The following is a 19,652-nucleotide window of genomic DNA, read 5'->3' as shown; positions in this document are numbered from 1 at the left end:
CCCTAAATTAGCACTTTAAAATACTTGATTTTACTCTACTGACATTAATTAAACTCACCATGTGCTCATATAAGACAAATTAAGGGAATTATTTTTTTTTAAAGAGCTCATCTAGCTTTAATTACAGCATACTGTACATTACACAGAAAATACTGCTTCAAACTACTGATTTCTATTCACTTCTGATATATTCAAATTAATTAATGGCTGTAATTTAAAATAATTAACAAAGAAACAAAGATAGTTAAATTGGATAGTTTAAATTACTGTATGTCCGGCTACTTGAGAATGAGATAATTATTGTCTCACAACACTCATGGGAGACAGAAAAAATCACTGACTAAATTAGTGTGGCATAAGCTAATTTTGTATTTCCACACTGTCTGAATAATTCTTTTTCAAATCTAACAAAGTCTTATGTGGCATATCCGGTTCTAATTTAGCAAATTGTCCTAATTCTTGTAGAGCGTCTAGTCATTTACTTAGGAGAATGAGAAATCAGATTATTTTTTCCTTTTCATTTGTATGTCTTGTTCTTTTAAAAATAATTCCTTCCAAGGAAAAACAAACAAACAAACAAAAACAAAAACTAAAACAAACAAACAAAAAAAGTGAACTTCAATCCCATTTAGTTGAGAGCTTTAATTTTGAAAGATAGCTAAGCAAATCTACTTTCCTGAGTCAGGGACTATCTCCCTTTAATCTTTCATCCTGAGTCACTATGGGGCTTTATTTCACCTATGGGTGATGAAGAGCCAATGCAAAGATTAATTAGACCTTCCTGGATATTTTAATTAATAAAGTTCACCTGGGCTGGCAGTTCATACTGCTAATAAAACCTGATCATGGGGACTAGTGTGAGATCTCTGCCCAGACCTGTATTTTCCAGTCATGTGACAAAGAAGTTCCATGGATTGCTTATTTATTAGATAATTGATAATTGTTATCTCACTGTATACTCCCAATGAAAACTAAATACAAAAAAAATAGTAAATATTTTTTTGAAGTGTATGTCAAATAGAAGTTAAAAAAAAAGTGTTTTTGAAAACAATCTTTTTTTTTTTGAGACTATTTTTTAATTTAACAGTAAATGGTTAATTAAAAAAAAAAGAATTGAAATGTAGAATAATAAAGACCCTATGCCCCTTCCCTCCTGCACCCTCACTTTCCCCCACTCAAGAAAATGAGAAAATGGGAAAAGTTAGGGCATTTTACTTATGCAGTCTAGGATTTCAGTTAGTGATCAGGTATTTAACAACCAGGCTTTAGGTAATCAATGTAGATATGTCAAAAAGAAATCTAGATCTTGCCCAAAGTAAATATACAGTAACGTCTATACTTAAAGTCAATGAACAGCCTCCTATAGGATGAAGAAGAGTAGAGAAGAACCCAGATAATCGTCAAATGTGACCTGGAGATAAAAAGGTAGAGTTGCTTTAAAATATGAACAAAAATATTTATAAAAGAGTGTATCATAAATTATCTACATAAAGAAGAATGAATATGTTGATGAGATATGAAAACTCAAAATATAGTATGCGTGCAAACAGATAGTTCTGAAAAAAAAAAAAAACAGTAGTAAGAAAGAATGACTTTCAGACCACAGAAAGTCTAAAAAGACAGATTATAGCAGCAGTTGAATGTGATAATACTTGCATGCAAATAAGCCTTGCGTTTTTTACTTACCTTAAAAGTGATTCAATTCTTCAGATATACAGGCTCTGAAACTACTAAAAGCTCTTTAGATTTGAGAAAGAGGTGTAAACTATAGGTCAAATCTTAAGCTAAGGTAAAACTCCAGGACCTGTGAACACCTCCTGTGAATTTTGCTAGATGTTTCAGAAGTGCTGTTGAGAGGACCCTTCATTCTGTTACACTCTCCTTTTCTGTAAAATCCTGACCTTGTGATGACTTAAGAGGTCCAACTACTTGTGAATCAAGATAAAAAATCAGAAAGCACTAGCTGCCCAATGAATGCCACGTTCTCCTTTCATGTGAACATAGTTCCAATTATATCAGTGAAGAACAAGAGATTTCACAAGGAATACAAGGCAGCTAGAACTGTTCATGTGCCAGATTTTAAAAAAATAATAATAAATCAATTTATATTTCTTTCACTGAGTGCAAATATACGTTTAATAGAATAGAGCAGAACATCCTATTTAAGGTCTCATTCCACATGAACACTGTCCTTCCAACTCCCACAGGTACTTGAATGGATTGTTTCTCTTTATATAAGACCAGAAGCATCTGCCTAAATCAGTGTGGTTAAATCTTTCTTGTTCCAATTGCAGAGAGGAATGAGATGTCCACTGCCTCTTTTGCATTTGGCAGTGACCACAGAAAATTTGCAAAGAGGGTAGGACCAAATGAATCCATCACATCATCCATCAGGGATACAACTTGGAAGAACATAACAGAAAATAACTATAGATTATGATGATGATGCCATTATTACTTCTATTGAACCTGTATATTTGCTTTAAATACTTACAAACAATCCTTGATTTCAGGATAATGTTTGGCCATAAATAATGCCTAGTGTAAGTGTTAACTAAACATGATATAAAGTCACTTCAGCTGGAAAACATTTGGATCCTAAAAGATATTTCGGAATCAAAACTAATAAAATCTACATTTCAATAAAGAGTAAATATCAAAACACTGATAAGAAGAAAAACACAATGTTCATTAGTTCCACACAGTATGTGTGGGAAAATCAGTCATAGTAAAGTCTTTTGATTAAAGTATCCTTCTTATTTATTTTTTTTTCCAATAATCCACTTAGATTACACTTTAATAGATACAAAGAAATGTATATGGAATACAAAAATAAGAATGAGTAAAGATTTTTATATGAGAAAAAAGGTAATTATTTGTCCTAAATATTATATAGTACTATCAAGATAGAACTCTATATTTGAAGAAGAAAAACCTGTATCTGAAAGATGATCAGCTACCCTCTGTTAGCAGTAGATTTTGCAGTAGGCAGAAATGACCTCAGATATTTCTTTTAGCCTTTGCATTTTTCCTGCTTTCAGGAACAAAACAAATTAAGTACAGTCATTATTCCACCACCTTCTTCAATGCAGGCAAACACAGAACTTCCTGAAATAATTTTAGTATGAACTGGATTGCGTACTGAACGTGAAAGTGAGTAACTGCCTTCCCACATGGACATTAAAGCTGTCAGTGATTGAGAATCCATCAGAAGTGTGGGTAAGTAATTCATATTACTAATTGCCTTGTTAAATATGTGCATTTCAGTCTTAGTCAGAAGTTTTCGATCAGTCTCCCATGTCCACTGTACATAAAACCTTAGTAGTATCCCACATTTGGCAAATACAGAGAAAACACATGTTCACCCACCATTCTTCAGTTGCTATGTTTAAAGGTCAATCTAAGATCTTAATCTCCTCTCCTGCTATCCATTCTCATGTTTTTAGTACTTTTGTAGAACATTGCCTCTTATAAAAACACATTAAATAAATAGTATTCCATGGTTTCTGTGTCCCTGTTGTCTCTAAATGGCAGTACTGAGCGAGCAGTGTGATGTGTAAACACAATTTGTTTAAACTGGATGAGTGCCTTAATATAGTTTTTTTCTACTTTCTGTGGTAATGAACAATAAGAGAGGATTAAATATTTTGCTTGCACCTGTGAACAGGAGACCTCTCTTCTAATACTAATGAGTTCATTGTAATGTGCAGAATTCAAATCCTGCTTCTGAGAATTCCCATATCCAGAGAAGGACTTTGTCAGCAATTCAGGATCTTGGCTTAAGAACTGGCTTTCTTTCTGCATTAACCTTTATTTCACAGCTCATTTTTTAAAATAAGGTTATTTTTGAATACTTTGGAGATTAAAACTTTTGGAAATTGAAGACCTCTTCAATCTTCAGTTATAAATTATTGTTTTTTGATTCCATGTTATTTCTTTTCTTAAAGTGAAAGTCATATCATGCAAAACTACTTTTAATAAAACAAAATCTCATTAAATGGAATGCTGCGTTGGAGATTCAAAAGGATGAAAGAATGTCCCACAGAATCTTCCACTAACTGAGATGAAGATACTTAAGTATCTACTGCTCTTCCTTCCTATACATCTTCTGTTTATTTCCCTTTTTCAAGGGCAGTGTGGATAATTCTCTCAATTATTTTTCAAATGTATCTGTACCTCTCATATGTGGGAAATTCGTGTTAAAGTATGGTCACACATTCTCTCCATATCATACTCTATTTCTGAAAACAAAGGAATGTATAAAGAAAGAAAACCTCAAAACTAGGGTTTATACTTCTGGTACATATTTACTAGATCTCTGCTCTATCCTCATCTTATTCTCATAAAGCCCTTATTAGTTCTTTTTTCCAAAAGAAAATGTTACTGAACTATTAGCTGAAAAATTTTGTTTTCACCGTATATTGAAATTGTTATGACTGAGTCTTCATCTGACTGTGAAGAGTTTAGAATATGTGTGCTCTTGCTTTTCTATCTTCCCTTGTTTAAACAGGCAATATTCATTGACACATTTTACAATGTGATTTCTATCCAGAATGATTTGTCACTGTTGAGATTACATTCTACAATACAATGTCAACATTTCTTCATAAATTCCAAATATGTTCTCGTCAGCACAATAAAATACCAACTGCTACAAATACACTCTTAGGAACTTGCAAGATGTGTCATTTGTGCATTTGTTTCTCACTATTTCCACAAACATGAAATAACACTATTAACCCACTTTTCAGTTCCTTTGTTAACAATGTTAACTGGAATTAACTTGCATTTATGCAGTCATGAAGATATTTCTTCTATTATGGAGTTGTACATATACTTCAGTTCCTCCATGTCATGCCATTATTTTTTTCTGCTTCTTGAAGAGGAATATGTGTCGTGTGCCTATTCTAATGATGATTTCTTCTGTTTTTTTTTTTTTTTTTCCTCTAACTTATTTTAACCTTCCTTACATGACTCAATATATCCTGTTCCTTCAGTGCATGATGGAATATATATAATCATTCATCACCATATAATGAATTAAAAAGAGTTTGTTAGGCACCTTAAATAAAACAAAAAGAAATGAAACAAGAAAATGAAATAAACTCTTATATCTCCTCAGTAACTGTTTCTTCTTTCCTCTTCAGCCAATATTCTTTCTGAAGAGAGTATGAAAAATTAAGTATTATTTTTCCCACAATCTTTTGCTATCTCTCCAGTAAACTAAAATTGTTTTCAGTCTTTTTTATAATTCATATTTGTTACCAAACAGTGGTCAATCTGAATAGAAAATAAAAAGGAAAAAAAAAAAAATAAAAGCTCTATTAAAAATTCACAACCGCTTGGTACACTTTGGGTCACTTAGACACAGTCCTCTGAAGGTTTCTTAAACTGTCAAATTTAAAAATACCTCTGTTCCTGACAGACTGCAAAGGAAGATGGAGAGCTCAACAAGCTATTAATGTGAAATGTTGATAAGGATCTTTTCAGTATGTAAGGTACATATTGGCAAAGAAATTCTTCTCCTCCACTTTTTTCCCCCATTTTTTTTTAAATGAAGTAAGTCAAGTATTTCAGTATAACAAATTTAGGTTGGTCCTAATATAATGTTTCCAGTCTCCAGAAAGCAAATATTAGGAATATCCAAATATTTGATAATTGTTAGTATTCAGCTATTTTAGCCAATGCGTACCAGTTTATTTTTTACCAAACACTGTTCAATAATGATTTGTGTGAGCTTGCAGTACAATGAGATTTGACTGTATTAGACAAACAGTGCTACTTATAGAGAGATGACATCTGCTTGAAAGGATGTTGTCACTAAATACCTTAAAGACAATACCTGAGTAAGACTTAGGACAGGTTTAACAAAAGACAGCTGTCTGACACAGTTTATATCTTTAAATTTTTTGTTCACAGAGTTTCTTTCTTCAGAGCAAATTGTTATGTCTATATACTTCCCATCCTCTTTGTACATGTGCAAAAAGATGAAAATAAATGCAATATATGCACAGATATGTATAAAGTTAAAGACTAAATTTTTGGAAAATTTAATGAATTGGGATATGAAAAAGTGACTTTGAATCTCACTGTTCTTAGAGAGAAAATTCAATCTGTACCCTAATGAATTCTTTATCTGTATATATTTTAATTTTGTATTTCAACTGAAATAAATGCAGTGAAAATCAGTATGTGCACAAGCAAACACAAAGAGCAGTGTTGACTTTTAACTTGATATAAAATTTCTTTTTGTGGCAAAACTGTTCAACTAACCCTTTTTCAAAAATAAAATAAAATAAAATAAAATAAAATAAAATAAAATAAAAACTGCAAGCCCAAACTTTAAATTAGCAAAGTTATTAACCTTTAAATGAGCCTTCATCTCTTTTGTACATGAAACAAAATAACACTTTTTCTTAGTAAAGGAACTGACCAATTTGGTAGTAAGTGGACTCAATAATTCTACGTGGAAGTCCTGAATCCACTGTCTAATAAAAAACTTCCAGATCAGTTTAATCATTTAAATTTTAAAATCAAATTATTTGTACATTTAATTCTGGAAGTCTTGCAGGCAGTGAGAACATCATAAAGAAATCTTTGGTAATCCTATTTCAATCATGAGGTGATGGAAACAGATTTCCAAGTAGAAGAGACAGGAGCTGGAAATGTTACTGTTGCAGTCTCTTTCCCCTGGCGAATGGAAGGAGTTTGTTTTTCTTTTGGAGACACTAGTCACCTGTCCAGAGTGAGCCATTGGCTGGAAAAACTGGTAATGATCCATCCCTGACATGCAGGAAGCACCACTATGGTCACCCCCACCTCCAAAGTCTTCTGGGACTCCATATATGATACTGTTGAGGATGAAGACATAAATATTGAGGTAGAGGACATTAGGAAAACAGGGTAAAGAACCCAGGACAGGCCTGACTGGTTTTGTGGGTTTTTGTTTATTATTATTATTATTATTATTATTATTATTATTATTATTATTATTATTATTATTATTTTACAATGATCTTAGAATTTCTGCTGCAATAGCTTTAAAGAACACTGTATTATATTGTTGAACTTCTAACAATGGGCTGATTCCCTAAAGATACCCTAATAACTCACCATATGTCTTGATTATAGATGATAAAGAAAAGGAGATCATCATTTAGTACAGTCTTTTACATAACTGTATGTCAAGAATGCAATTTGTACACTTAAGTCTAATCATTTGTACTTGACTCAAAGGTAACTTGACTTAGTAATTTTTAATTTTGTATAATGCTTCCTGATACACAGTTAAAATGTTCAGGTTAAATAGAACAAGTGCGGGAAATTTTGCTGGGATAGGCTGCCCCTTAATTCTAAATTTCCAGAGTTTAAAAAGCTTAAATTTGCTGCTGTAGTAATGTGTGGTTTTCACTGTTTATTAGCAAAGACTTTTTGTTAATGGATGTAGGATGTTTCTGTATAAACTTACATAGATCATTTCTGGTACTTTTCTGCCTTCCAAGTTATTTCTCATATTTGTTTACATTTTTTTTCAGTGCACTTTTTTGAAGGAAACACAGAGGGAAATATCAGTTACCAAGACTGCCTGCAGATCCAGTGATAATACAAAAGGCTGCTGATTGTCATCTGTTTTACCCTTTCACTAAATCATATTCCATGTAATGAAAGCAAGCCTTTTTTCCCCAGCAGTTTTTCCCACATCTGGAAGTAACAAGATATCAATAGGGAAAATATGATCATTCATACAGTGATGTAAATGAAAGCAGAAGAGTCATATTACTACAAATTAGCACTACCAGTGTCCATTTAACACCAATGATATGTCCTTTTTCTTGCACCTCTGGTATGGCTTTTAAGAAATTCTTGGACAGTGACTTTGTTTAGAATTGAAGATTGCAGTATAATGCCAGTTAAACTAAAGAACACAATGTCAATCATATCAATAAATCTCCTCCTCCAGTTCATTTTTTTTTCAAAAGAATAGTTATTTCAAAAGCTTTAGGCAACTTTACAATGAAAGAAATGTTTAGGTTAAATCAGATGTTACAGAACAATATCTTATGCTATGAATAACTGCATTTTGAATAATGTGGGAAAATCCATAATTTCATGAGAAACTATGAAACAGCTCTACTGTTCATACTCTATAAAATCCAATAATAAAAATATCATAGGGGATTTCAACACAAAGAATTAATATGTGTGTGAATAACTACTCTGGAGACTTAAAAGGCCTAATGGGTCAAGAGACAACGAACTACTGACTTGAAAAATTTTGCAGTAGATACTGATGTAATAGATCTTAAATGTTTTCATTGACTCAGCAATCTACATGAGCTAGTAAGAAATGTACATGTAGATTTACATTCTGAAACATAAGTGAAGGATTTATTTTTATCCAGGTCAGCCTTGCAGGTTTTTAATGTCTCTAAATAGAGTTAATTTTTGTGCACATCTGTAATAATCTAGGTAGAATACATACATTAATACATTTACTGTCTATCTTCCTACATAACACACTAAAAAAAAAACACATCTTTTTCCTTTTTTTTTTTTTTTTTTTTTGTCAGCTGCCATACCTAGCATAATTCATATTCAGTCATATTGATTTTATATTTTAGGTATTTAGGGATGCTGAAGCAATGGGCGTAGTGCTATCATGATAATGTACATTTCCAGAACAGGGCATATTTCTAATGCAATTTAAAATTTAACAAAGGTAAAACAGTCTTGGATGCTACATTTCTTGATTGCTACTGCTATGAAAGTTCATACTCTTCTGCACACAATCATGGCCATTGATGTGGGAATGAACAAACAGACCAAGGAAGTTTTGAAAATAAGTTTCCTGCCTGATTCAGTTCCTTTGTAAACTGAATGAAAAAATATAGAATAATTTTTTCTGACATTTTATAGTATAAAAAAATATTTGATGAACTACATAAAAATGGATCTTTGGAGTTTGCTGAAGTTGATGAGATGTGTTCCAGCCATCTTCTCTAACTTTAGAAACGATGCAGTTGCTGCAGAAATCCTGATAGCATTTAGATGATTATTATGCTTGAATTAGTGACAGTAGTGGTAGTAGTAATAGCAATAGTTTTGGCAGAGATAATTGCAAATCCAAGGATTACACATGGAATTGGTGTCATATAGTTCCTTTCCTCTGGTTTAATCTAGTAATAATGACTAAAGAAACAAAACCAGAGAAGACTTGGGGCGGGGTCTAAGTGACAGACTTTACTTTGGAAATAGTCTTCATAATAGAAGCTTCCACTTTCCCTCAAGAAAAAGGAAAGAGCTGATCTTTGTATTCTGAAGTTTGATATAGTAACCTACGTTGCCATTTACTTTGATTTTCCTTATTATGCAATCTTAATAGCTGTTACAAGAGCAGCAAGACTTTCCTCTGAAAGAGAGGTAGAATTGGCACTAGATGGCAGGAAATTGTGATGCCCCAAGTCAAACTGACTCCATTAGTCAATAGCCCATATGTTTGACTTAAATCTCAATGATACAGAGTGATAACAACGATTGTGGTTCCTCCTGCACTGGTCCTCTGGTTTAAAAGAGATGAGTTTCATTCTGTAGTGAATTCATAAAAGTTGATGATCCCATTCTCTACATCAGAAGGGAAATATTTGGGCATATAAACTGTCCAAGACTTGTTTTACTTTACAGGAGAAATTTATTTTTTTTTATAAAGTTTATCTACATAAACCAAACTTCCCTCTATTGATAAACAATCTCTTCTGTCATCTTAACAAGGCTTACCAATTCTTACACTGATTCCTCACTTCTTAAAATCTAGAAAATTATTCTTATCTGCTAATTGCCAAATAAAGCAAAATCCAGAGGAGATAAAACTTATTGGTGGCTGTCAGTGCTAAAACATATTTTGTATGAAATTTAAGACTGGATAGGGCACTCTTCTTCTTTCTGTTGAACTACTGGTCTACTAATCGATATGTCAATCTGTCTTTTAAACACATCAGATAATATCTTGTCTGTCCATAACTGTAAGTATGTTTCTGCCTTGTCCCTTCCTCCCCCCGAAAAAGAGAAGATTTTCTCATAAATGTGTTTCACATTAACATTGCTCTTTTCTTGGTTTTTATTGAAAGTAGTTATGTAGATTTTCATCAACTGTAAATTAATTAATTACATAAACAGTTGAAATAGAGTCATAAAGGGAAAAGAAATCAGAAATATATTACAAATTTGGTACAGCTGCAATATAAACCAAAAAGGCATTCCAGTTCTGCGACATATTTCCAAGCTGGCGGTTTATCAGAAACTCTCTCTCTAAAAAAAAAAAAAAAAAGAAAACCCTCTCTGTTAGCAAGCCTGGAATAAACTCTTACTTAAAACCAAAAGGTCTGACCCAGCAGTTGGCATTATTCATCTGAAATATTTCACCGGCATAAACAAAAAAAGTCTTTAACGTCTTGTTTCAAGTATTGTTGAATGCAAATACGGCAGGCCAAGAGCTTTCTTTCAGAATAAATGAGCAGTTGCTGAACAATAAAAACAGTTCAGGCATTTATGCTAAGACATGAAAAGCGGGATGCCAAGGCGGGTTTCTAAACCAAATTCCAAGCATTTTAAATGCCTTTTGATTGTTACCACAAATCCACTGATTGTTGTGAAAAGGGTATGTGTCATCAAGCCACAGGCGAAGACTTGAATGCATCTGGCTCGGGATTCGTGGCATTGATGTTAAAATGCCGTACAGTCACAGTTATGCAGCAACTCTTCCCAGTTCCACATCACCATCCTTCTGCAAGAGCACGTCTGCCTCACTGCTAGAAATTAATTTGGAAGATCAAGATGAATTCATGAGCTATATATACATTGAATTCTTTTCAGCGTGGAATATATTTTTTGCCTTTAAAGCTACGCTTCACAGTGAAACTGCATTCTTTCACCAGCTACTGTTTTCTCTCTTCTCTTAAGGCTCCAAATCCCCTAGAATTTTCCACTCTACAGCTTTTTGTTTGATAGAGCAAGGAGGCATGCTGTCTGTATATATTTTAAGGTACCATTTTATGCCACTCAAAGTGCCAAGATAAGACTTAAGTAGTTTAAGCTGAAACACTGCTTGTATAAATTGTTGCCACTCTCCAAACTGGTAATTGAGATGATAGCGGGGATCACTGGGGAGGATTTCGTAGGCAGAACTTCCTTAATCCATTTCTCCCCCAGCAGCAATTTGACCAGATGAAAATCCTTAACAATCCTTAATAAAGTAACAGCTGCAAACAGCTGCAAACACAGAATGACTTTGAAACTTTTATGCAATTTATCTGCAGCATGCAAGAAAAGATATTCAATATTCCTATATTGAATAGTCTAATTTCAGTTACTCTAGAGAGTCTGTCAATGTATGCGTTCTCTTTAGAAGTGCATATACACCAGTCTTATGCACCACGAGCTTATCAAGATATTTATATGCCTAATTCTGTTCAGAATTTCCTTTATCAGAATATACAGGAAATCAAACAAATAAAAATTTCTTAGATAATATTTATAGATCTGATTTGGGAGAAAAGTAACAGAATGAGATGACATTTTCTGTTTTAGAAAAGAGACGTTATATAATACAGTAGCAAAAAGTCTTAACATTTTATTTTACAACACTGGTGCAAAACGTAGGTAAACTGAATGACAGCTGAAGGCTTTCACCTCTTGATAGTAATACGTCTGTGATTCAGATATTGCCTTCATTCTGAAGAAAAGCTGTTTCAACACTGCATGACATATATGAGATCAGACCTCAGGCTGATTCCTTGTTCTCTCTACAGGCATTATTTGGCTTTAAGAAGTAATAGAAGAAAAAACTTTAAATTAAAGTAGTATTGGATAGACTTCAAATGATCTAACGAGCTGTGATATTTATCTGTTCCTCTTTGATGAGATATCTGGAGAAATTTCTGGTTTCTGCTGTGTTTGAAAATATTGAGACAGTATTTCCCTCAGAATAGTTTCGTAATGTTCCACTTTTGATGCTGCTTGTAACAAGGGAGAACAATCTCTGAATATCAGGGGAGTTCTCTCATTAAAAGTTCCTGGAATCTTACCGAACTTCCTGGAAGTTCAGAGTTTGGTTCACTCAGCATTAGCGTGGTTCTGAGTCACATTTTCCTCTTTATGTTCTGATGTGTCAGGTCTTGCTTGTATTTTCTTCACAAACAACAAAAGAACAGAGAAAGAATTTAAGACACCAGAAACAAAGTAGATGTTCCATCATGAGCTTAGAAGTTCAACTTGAGTCTTCTTTTAATTGCTTCACATGACAAGATAGAACAAGTCTGTCTTTTCCAGTAAATAGAGAAAAGGGGAGGGAAGATTACAGGGGGAGGATGATAACATGTATCAGTTTAGCAATGTGGACATACTGTTTGGGAAATGATTTTTCTTTTCTCTCTTTTTTCTTTTTCTTTTTTTCCTTCTTCTTTTTCTTTTTTTCTTTTTTCTCTTTGTTTTGTTCCAAGACACTCCTTCTGATTAATAAAAATTCTACTGCAGAATATGCCATTGTGGAATATGAATGGCTTTCTTTGTCCCTAGAATGCCAGGTTTCCTTTCTAAACTCTCACACAATTCACTGGGGATAGAAATATAATGTTGTGACTGTAAAACTCTCCTGTGCTTTCAAAAATATTGCTTCAAAATTAATGCTATTTCTATTGTTCTTTATTGGAACATCATATAATGTGGATAATGAACTCCATGTGATATAACCATTAGGGTCAAGAGCAGATCTAGAATGATATGGACCATCGTTATTTCTCTCAAAAATTCTGTGGGAATTTTGTAAATAAAAGCAAATAAAAGCTGTTATTGAATGCTCCAAAACGTAGAAACAATTAATAAGTTAAGAAAAATGCAATGAAAATTGGAATCTTATTTCTCATTCAGAAGAGTAAATACTACCACATGAATGGAGGAACGTTAACTCTAGAGAAAACAAAAGAAACCTAGGGAGCATTAAAAGTTTAAGCAATTTCAGCTAAACTGAATAAAGATAACAATGCAAGTGACCAAGAGGACACAATACAAGGCAAAATAGAAAACATTCCAAATATTATTTTTCTGAGAATTAATACATTAGGAGCCTGATTAGTATTTCAGAGCTAATAACACTTTTCTTTGTTGAGCAGTCGACACTCAATGAGATTGTATGGTTGGAAAGGACAATAAAACTAAATAAAAGAAAAATCTATCTCAGAATAGAATTGATGAAAGAACAGGATAGAAACATCAAACTTGACATTGAAGCCAAATGGACAGTATCAACTCATCCATCTGTTTCCACCAAATATTCTTGGGATAGTGGGATGACTAATAACTATTGGTCATGCTGAGGGTAAGATTGGCAGATCTAATGGTTTCAGTCATACAAAAGATCACAAAACGATCTATATTTTGTCACCAAGTTCAATATTAGTTAGAGTGGAACTACTCTGGATATTGGTATATCTGTGGAATTTTTTGCAAACATACATTAGACAGATTTCAGAATATAGACAAGTATAATTATCTTATTTCAAGAAGTTATAAACTAACATTAAGAAACAACAAAATACTAGTTTTCTAAGCAATCTGAATTTATCCTGTCTGACAAATCTGATTTCATTCTATGACAAGATGACCTGCTTAGTGGATGAAGGTAAGTCTGTCAATGTGGTCTACCTGGACTTCAGTAAAGCCTTTGACACTGTCCCCCACAGAATTCTTGTGGAGAAGCTGGCTGCCCATAGTTTGGATAGGCCAAGTGTTGGGTCCTTCATTTTGGTCACAACAACCCCAGGCAACCCTACAGGCCTGGGGAGATGTGGCTGGAAAGCTGCCTGCTGGAAAGAGACTTTGGTGTACTGACAGTAGGCTGAATATAAGCCAGCAGTGTGCCCAAGTTGCCAAGAAGGCCAATGGCAAGCCTGGCTTGTATCAGGAATGGTGAGGTGAACAGGACTAGGGAAGTCATCCCACCCCTGTACTCGGCATTGGTAAGGCCTCACCTCGAATACTGTGTTCAGTTTTGGGCACCTCAGTACAGAAAGGACATTGAGGTGCTGGAGCAGGTCCAAAGAAGGGCAACAAGGCTTGTGGAGGGCTTGGAGAATATGCCCAACAAGGAGAAACTGAAGGAACTGAGGCTGTTTAATCTGGGGAGAAGAAGGCTGAGGGACACCTTATTGCTCTCTTCCAATATCTGAAAGGTGCTTACAGTGAGAGTTGGATTGGTCTCTTCTCACTGGTGGCAGGTGACAGAACAAGGGGAAATGGCCTCAAGTTGCACCAGGGTAAGTTTAGGTTGGATATTAGGAAACACTTTTTTACAGAAAGGGGGTTAAGAACTGGAATAGGCTCCCCAGGGAGGTGGTTGAGTCACCATCCCTGGATGTGTTTAAAAACTGTTTGGATGTGGTGTTCAGGGACATGATTTAGCAGAGGGTTGTTAGAGTTAGGGTAGTATGGTTAGACCATGGTTGGACTTGATGATCTTCAAGGTCTTTTCCAACCTGAGTGATTCTATGACTCTACGATTCTGTGATTCTATCTCTTTTGTGTGTATGCACAAGCTGACAGTCTTTAATTACACCACAGCCACTGTTTTTCAGCTTCCTTCAAGACTGAGGGTCACGTGGTTACAGGGTAAAAGAGTGAACAGAGAAAGGACCTGAAGTTTAATTTATTAAAGAAAAATATTCATTGCTTACTGAACAAGATACAGTGTAAGTCAAAGAGCTGGGTCTGTCTACAGTCAAGTAAGGGTAATGCTGTGGACTCCAAGCCTCAAACACACTTGATGTTGTGCAAGGTCCAATAGTCATTAATTTGATACTTTCCATTTTTCAGGTATTCAGTATGATACCTCATTGCCAGATGTGTAAAAATATTGAATGCTAACAGGCGCTCTTGAATTACATTGAGCTGCATGCTGCCATTTTAATTGGTTAAAGGCTCTAATTCATCTTAAAAAGTCAAGTCTTGCACTATTTAATGAGTCAACCTAAATTAGTGAAAATGTTTGACTTTTATTTAATATGCAAACCAATAACCTTATACAGAGGAAATAATATAATTCCCTCTCTCCTTGTTGATACATTTGCAAAATTAACTCCTCAATTTTTAATAAATACATAAATGATAGTGACAAATTTAATGAAACTTCTGAGAAAATATTCTGACTTCTGAGCAATGTTTGAATAACGTGCATAAAATAGGATATTGGGCCACACACTGACTGAATAAGAAAACAAAATATAAAATAATTATTCATTTAGAGAAAACAATCTATCCTTTGCAATTACTGAGGAAGAGTGCCCGTGAGGGGGAAAAATTACTTGATTATGTATTTGAAGAATGTTAAAAACAATTCTCTAATGTACCCGCAAATGTATTGAGATTTCAGTCTTAATTCTTTTTTTTCTTCACATTTGAATGGTTCTCCCTTAATAATTAATAATAATATAATTTTTTCTTGCATATAATTTTGCATATTAATCAAATAAATTTGCCCAGAACCATGTTTGAATGCAAATTCTATACCTGTTAAACATTTTTTTCTGTTCCTTATGTCACAACTTGTATTGACATAAATAGCTGTGTCAGGATGATTTGTCAATATATTTTCCTGCTTGTTCACTCTCAGATTATTGTAATCTCTTCTTTGTGACATCAAAATAACTCACATTGCATAAGACTGCAAAGTCTTTAGAGGGTTATGACATTTTAGTTTACATAAGCTGGGGGTGGTAAAGAGTAAGGTGAGTTAAAGGAGTATTAAATATTGTGCCACTGAATTTTCTATGCACAGAGGAAAAGGTTGGGTGCTTGGTTGCTGCTCAGTTGCTGCAATAAGGACATGACAAGCACTCATGAAGGAGTAGCTGCAAGTTGCCTTCTAAGGGTCCACAGGACCATATTGTCTTTAGCAGTTCCCTGTCATCTGAAGGAAAATCAGCTTCTTGGAACAGTATTCCAAAAGTTCATGTGTTTTGAAACTGTCTGGTATTTTTCAGAGGTCTTCTGTGAAGTAATAAAGCCATGGAAGTCCATTGAGAGAGCCCTTTTCAATCCAGTGGCACAAAATGTGTTCCATGCCTTCAAAGACAAAAGGTAAGTAAAAATAGCATTTGGCACTTTTACGTAATTTGTAAGCTGAACCAGCTGGAACATGAAGGATGTTTAAATCTTTCTGTGAAAGTTCAGGGCCAGACTAAGAATGGGGTCATAAAATATGTAGCTAAGCCAGACAGCTATCCTTTAGCCAGATCAATCACTCTTTCTAAGACCTTTAGGAGAAATCTACAAACTTAGTATAAGCTAATAGGATTCCTACCAGTAAGAATAATTTAAGAGGTAAAAAGATCTATTTATTTTTAACAGCAATGAATTTTCATGGAAAACTAAATGTTTGTGGCTGACAATCCAAGCCTCTCTTTGTATGTGTCAGCCAAGTTTCATAATGGTGTAGGATATCAGCAAAACAGAATAGTAGGTAGCCATTTCTCATATGTACAGTAGGGTCAGGAGCCAATACTGTGCATTTGTAATTCTAATGACCACTAAAGATCAGAACGCTATAAACATTGCCTCACGTTTACCTTTGCAATTTACAGCAAGCTATTCAGATAACAATTTTAAAGTTCAAACAGAGAAGGAAGTGTTAACAGCAGATAACAATTTTTATAGCTATTCTCATAACAAAACAATGTAAACTCTGGAATACTTCCAGCTCAGTGGAATGCAAATTACTTCTGAAGATATCTCCAACAATTATGATGACTATCATAAAAGCATTAAAGGCATAGCGATAAGCTATATACTGAAAAAAAGTGACTACAGCAGCAATTAAAATCCACCCATGACTAAACAAACCAAAGATTGAATTCTATCACACTCTGGAAATTGAGAAAATTTTGACAAGTAGGTTCCAATTTTATTTTACCTTCTATCTATTTGCTTCTATATAATGCTATATGTATTATGTGAGACAGAGCAGGAGAAAAGAGGACACTGCACTGTATATAACCAGCAGGCAGGCTCTTTGAACAACCTGCCCTGATTTTTCTCAGGATTGCACTTGGTGGCCCTTCCAAATTTTATCAATTTCTTTTTCTGACCGTAAAGCTGTATTGCAAATTAGATTTACATACTATCAGAAAACAAACAAATAAACAAAAACCTACCAACAATTTGTTTGTGGAGTGCCTTGTATGCAGACTCTAGGTGTTTGAGTTTCTATAGTATCAAAAGTGATCAAAGTCATATTTTCCTCAGTTGATGTCAATGCCTGTTGATTTTCAGTTCAGATCTTCATGTTGAGTGGAAATAAAACATCTGCAAATTCAAGAAAAAAGGTTTGATATCTGCTCAAGTTTACATCACATAAAAACATTAATATGAGGTATGTACGTGAATAGTTCTGATGATAAGAAATAATAAATAACTTGGAGAGTAAGTCCATACCATTCTGTTTTAATAGCTTTCAAATATTTCCACATAATTTGACACCACCTCAGTGCTATTTGAAATTTAGTGTGGTTCAGTGGTATCTCAACTCTATTAATAAACTACCCTCTGATAGTGAGAAAGTTACTGGAGGGCACTTGAGGCCATTAAAGGAAGAAAGTTTTGCTTTCACGTTCCAGATAATTCTGCAGAACTGTGGAAGTCATACAGAGACTACTTGAACAATACCATTCAAGCAATTCACAGCTCTCAGAGTTCAAGTTGTGTACTAACTTAGGATTTTTAAATATATTGCAACAAAGCAATTACAAATACAGAAGTGTTGTGGTTATTAGTCATCATCAGTTATATGAGGCCTGTATCTGTGGGTGTGTTTAGAAGCAAAACGAATATTATAATTCCTCACACTCTGCATACTCCAGAGAAGAAAGCTTGAATGCTTTTTCTCTCCTATAAACTCAGATGACTAAACACTCTGTAAAACGGCAGTGTGTACATAGACATTTTTTTCTGATATTTCCAGACTGTCTCATACAGTATTTCACACTCCTCCCCTGCTCCCAATACTTCTGGCACACATAGAAACAATGTCAAATTTGTATGGAAACTTCTATAAAGAATCCGTGTGCACAGCTTTAACAATATTCAGACTGCTTCCAATGAAATCATGTGACTGCACGGGTATGAGGCTCACAGATGCCTTTACAGGAAAGGAATCATCTATTTATTTGCTAGGAGCAACTCCTGACACACATGTGTTTATGAGGAGACATTTCTTCTTTCCCTACTCATGGTTCTGAGGAAGAGTTTTATTTAAATAAGACAACAAATGATCCAATTTTTATATTCAAAGAAGAGTTATCAGTTGTTTGAAGTAAAACTGAGGCTTCTGGATAGCCTTGGTCAAAATATTTTCTCCATGTCTCTCAGGCATACAGGTGCAAGGCAACGTAAAGGTGAACCCTTCTGTGTTAAATCAATGTCACACAGAAAGGAAGATATCCCATTTTCAGAGCTCTTCCAAAATCAAAGAAACAGGAATTTTTTAGATGTTTTCTGAAAGCCTTCTGATCAGGCCTTTAATCTTAGCAAATTTCAGCCCATGCCTTGCAGGCTGTATTTCAGAAGCAGATTTTTTCCCACTCCTGCTCTGCATGTTGCATCCATCCCTCATTGGTATCTCTGCTCTCTTTGTGGGGCTTACTTTTAAAGGAACACCTCGTAGATTTTTTCCTCTGTCCAGGATGTGTTGCAATGTCTCAATTTCACCTCTTCTCCCAGGAATCAAGCTGATGGAATGACAAGTTTGAATTCGCAAGCAGGAACAAGTAACTACAAACCTACTGGGGAAGGACAGGGTGGGAAATATTTTAGGAATGCCTTAAGAATATACTGTTGCCCAATAATTAATGTCATCAAAATTATCAGCTTGAGGTCAGCCAGTGTTATTTAAGCATGTGAATAAAGCTTGTACCCCAATTTTAAAAATATCTGCCTTTGTGACAGAGGAAATAGCGTGGAATGCAAAAGGAATTGAGTTGGTAGTAATTCATGTTTGAAAGTTAGTTTTAATGTAACTTTTCAAAAAATTTAGCCCAAGTCCAGGACTGACTCATGGAGACAGAACATCAGCATTTACCTTCTGATGCTCAAGTGTTCATGACAGCAAATTATGTACCCTATACTTTCTGTAAACAATTAAAGTTGCTTAACTAATTAAAGTTCTTGCTGCACTACTTATTCAGCTAAATTATGTTCTTTGGTAAGCAAAGTGACATAAGACGACCTAAGTAAATAGATTCAATAGATTCTAAGGAATAAATTGCACAGATCGTGTATTACCTGTTCAGTGACCAGAAGCCCAAATATTTTCTGTGAACACTTAAAAATAATTCCAGGTGGCAACATTGAGAATTTCAATTATTTTCATAGATCACTGGTAGATGTATTTTGTCAGGAATGAAAAAAAGAGTATGAAGTTTTTACCTGCACAAGTCTATTCCAATAAGGGCTATGTGATTACCTTATTTTAAAATACAAAATTGAGTATACATACAGTAAGTATATTATTCCTGGTACTAGATATGCATATCATCATCAAAAAAAGAAAAGCATGCCATGTTCCAGGCTAAGTCATTTCTCATTTAATTTTATTTAATGTTCCTAGCAGA

General features: G+C 34.2%; 2 long non-coding RNA genes across 3 annotated transcripts; one reads left to right on the top strand and one right to left on the bottom strand.

Annotated features, from left to right (window-relative positions):
* Window positions 1-9,451: 9,451 nt before the first annotated feature.
* Window positions 9,452-18,917, bottom strand: LOC112533149. Of its 2 annotated transcripts, XR_003076924.2 has the most exons (4): window positions 18,686-18,917; window positions 17,199-17,349; window positions 12,081-12,183; window positions 9,452-10,805 (listed from the first exon to the last, which is right to left on the bottom strand). It is a non-coding gene; the product is annotated as an uncharacterized LOC112533149 (long non-coding RNA). The 2 variants fall into 2 exon arrangements; XR_005845971.2 differs by lacking the exons at window positions 9,452-10,805; window positions 12,081-12,183 and adding an exon at window positions 15,921-16,110.
* LOC112533150 lies at window positions 15,820-19,199 on the top strand. The gene is made up of 3 exons (XR_003076925.3): window positions 15,820-16,125; window positions 17,317-17,416; window positions 18,763-19,199. It is a non-coding gene; the product is annotated as an uncharacterized LOC112533150 (long non-coding RNA).
* Window positions 19,200-19,652: the final 453 nt, after the last annotated feature.

Source organism: Gallus gallus, chromosome 1 (genome assembly GCF_016699485.2).
Source record: "Gallus gallus isolate bGalGal1 chromosome 1, bGalGal1.mat.broiler.GRCg7b, whole genome shotgun sequence".
Lineage (NCBI taxonomy): Eukaryota > Metazoa > Chordata > Aves > Galliformes > Phasianidae > Gallus > Gallus gallus.
Note: the sequence above shows the minus strand (reverse complement) of the source record. Positions and strands in the feature narration are given on the sequence as shown.